The sequence below is a fragment of the Periplaneta americana genome, chromosome 6 (assembly GCF_040183065.1).
Source record: "Periplaneta americana isolate PAMFEO1 chromosome 6, P.americana_PAMFEO1_priV1, whole genome shotgun sequence".
NCBI lineage: Eukaryota > Metazoa > Arthropoda > Insecta > Blattodea > Blattidae > Periplaneta > Periplaneta americana.
In genome coordinates this window covers 17,818,964-17,822,409 of record NC_091122.1, presented here as the reverse complement: position 1 = coordinate 17,822,409, position 3,446 = coordinate 17,818,964, and positions in this window count along the sequence as shown.

The following is a 3,446-nucleotide window of genomic DNA, read 5'->3' as shown; positions in this document are numbered from 1 at the left end:
CTGCTGAATGCGAGTACTGTCACTGTCACTGCCTCCTGAATCCGCAATTCATGCTGATCGACGATTTTTCTTGCATGACATCTCAAGGAAGAACAGATCTCGCCTCATTGAGCTGCTTCGCTTCGCATCGCATCGCATCGCAGCTGCGCAACCGCTTTCGCATTATTTTGTTTCTCTCGGCCTCGGTCTGTCCATAGCTGTTGAGCCAACGACAAAGGAAACAAAGTCGGTCACGTGGTTCAGTGTTGATGAACTTGATCGCAAGAGAGGCTGCTGCGCCTGCGCTCTGCAATGCTGGGTTGTCAACATTCAGATGTAACGTTTCGCACGTTCTGCCTTTCAGTTTATTTTTTTTTCCATGGAGGAAAACGATTGAGTTATAGTTTGTACTTACATAGGGAAGTGATGGTATATTTCTGCGAGAGAAATAAAGGCTTATTTGTGCTTTGGCAGCATATTTAAGAGACAAAAATTTAAAAAAATTCTCACATTAGAAAGCAATTTAAAAATCCTGTACTATGGCCATTTTGTATTATTTTGTTAATTTTGCTGATGAGTGATAATTAACCGTTGTTCCATTATTTACCAATTTCTATGTTATTGAACGAGGAGGAGAATTAATTACAAACGTAAGTCACTGTAACCCTTCAGACTGACGCTGATTCACACCCAGGAACATTGCATAGCAAAATGGCGCCGCTTGCAACGGTCCTAACATCTACTTATATTTTTTTAAAATCTTGTTCGTTAACTATGTCTTTCCTACTTTCCTCATAGAGATACAATAATATGGTAGAAGAATAACAAATATAAGATTCATCAAAGTTTTATTTGAACTTTTAAAAATATTAATAAAATTGCCAGTAATACCGTGATATCTCCACAATGAATAAGAATAATAATTATGCGAATTCTAATGAAGAGGGAGATTGCAGTCACATTCAGAGTAAATATTGGTGCATTGTCATTACTTCGATGATGATGATGATGATAATAATAATAATAATAATAATAATAATAATAATAATAATAATAATAATAATAATAGTAGTGATGAGAGTAATGATAATAATAATAATAATAATAATTATTATTATTATTATTATTATTATTATTATCATCATCCAAAACATGTATTACTGTCATCCTCTGAGGAGTTTAGTGATGAGAGGAATGCGGTTCCGACTAGCCTAGCGCGGTACTGGAGAGGGAGGGAACAGTGACAGCGGCAGTCTGGAAGGATGTACAATCATACTGAAAACATTCGCTCAATTTACGAGAGCAGTATGCCTATTAGTTTTCTAACGTATTTTTGGCGAGATAGAGATACAACCATTCCTACTTACGTGTTCAGAGAAGGAAAGTATTGTAGAAAATTTTATTTATTTATTTATTTACATATTTATTTAGTTTATTTATTTATTTACTTATTTAGTTTATTTATTTGTTTACTTATTTACTTAGTTTATTTATTTATTTATTTACTTATTTAGTTAATTTATTTACTTATTTAGTTAGTTTATTTATTTATTTAGTTAGTTTATTTATTTTGGTGAAGTTAAAGCCATCACACCACCAGAAATACAAATACAATAAAATAAATACAAAGGAAAATCATAATACAACTACAATAATATAAATGAAAAGAATCATACTATAAAATTTAGTGATTAGTAGAATTGAATTACATTTGTAAAGTACCGGTAATCAATTTAAATATACTGAAGGCTACTGCTGAATTCACTTAAGAAGTAAAACTACTTGATTTGTATTTTAAGATATCACCAACAAATGATTTTAGCATGACATTATAGGATTCTGCTTTTCACGATACCAATCACACATATTCTAAAATTCCAAGAGAATAAAACCAAAAACTTTTTTTACAGAATGTTTCCTTAAAAATGACTTGTAACGGTGAAATATTTAATATGAATAATTCATATAATGAATAATTCATATAATATTAACATAGCTAACATCAGGGAGATGTTTGAGCAAAAATTGCAACAATATATTTAATATATTAATAATAAAACCATATAGGCCTACGTAAATATTATGTATATGAAATATTCACACACTACTACAAACTGAAGACTGCATATTTTTGGACGATTAATACTTCCCACTCCGCTCGGCTCGGCTTGGTTGTAGCAACAAAAGAATCTACCTGCAACCCCCCCTCACCGATGGCAAGAATACCTCAGGTCCCAGCGCTAAAGTAGTCGGAGGAAGACAGTTAGACCAGGTGGTCTTACGTTTTCACATCAGTTCATCGCTTAGCTGGGCGACCAACGGAACTTCTTTCACGAAGAACATACTGCAGGATTTGTTTCGGTTTCGAGATGGGTGTTCTATCCTTCCTTCTGACAACAACAACAATAATAATAATAATAATAATAATAATAATAATAATAATAATAATAATAATAATAATAAGTTGATTAAATGACCGTTGTGAGGTGCAAAGATGGAACGTAACATATTGAAGTCGAAACAGAAGAATTTACTGAGGCATCTATATTAATATTCGCGTTTTTATTATTATTATTATTATTATTATTATTATTATTATTATTATTATTATTATTATTATTATTGTCCACACCTGTGGAGTAACGGTCAGCGCGTCTGGCTGCGAAACCAGGTGGCCCGGGTTCGAATCCCGGTCGGGACAAGTTACCTGGTTGAGGTTTTTCCCGGGGTTTTCCCTCAACCCAATACGAGCAAATGCTGGGTAACTTTCGGTGCTGGACCCCGGACTCATTTCACCGGCATTATCACCTTCATTTCATTCAGACTCTAAATAACCTAGATGTTGATACAGCGTCGTAAAATAACCCAACGAAATAAATTATTATTATTATTATTATTATTATTATTATTATTATTATTATTACTATTAGGGCCTATTCTTTTACATTACTTCAACATTAATTTAATGGCAGATATCAAACTTTTCATAGTATGTGACGCTGAGCAGAAATCCGTCACTGGCGCCGCAGAGGGAGAAACTCTGAAAGTCCGCTTCCACGTGTGAATGTGATGGATTGCAGGATGCGATGACCTCTGTGTCCAGGTACTGTTCACATGCTCAAGGTTGTGTAGCTCTGATGTTAATGGAGATAGCCTAGACAATACATCTGATCAGTGGCGGATTTTCCACCGACTTGGAATGTTAACATGCTGCCAAATATCTACAGGTCTCGAATTCGATTCTTCGCAGATGCATTCTGCTTCTGAGAGGCCAGGTTTTGACCTTGGTACCTTTCAGCGTTTACTCGAAATTTCTTAAATTGATGACCACCAAAAATAATTAAACAAAAATAATTATCATACGTGCTTTCAGTAAGTTCCTTTATCATTTTACGAATGATATTACCGTATATTATAGTTTACTTTATTGAAATTCAGTCTGATCAGTTTGGGAGGAGCCGCTATAA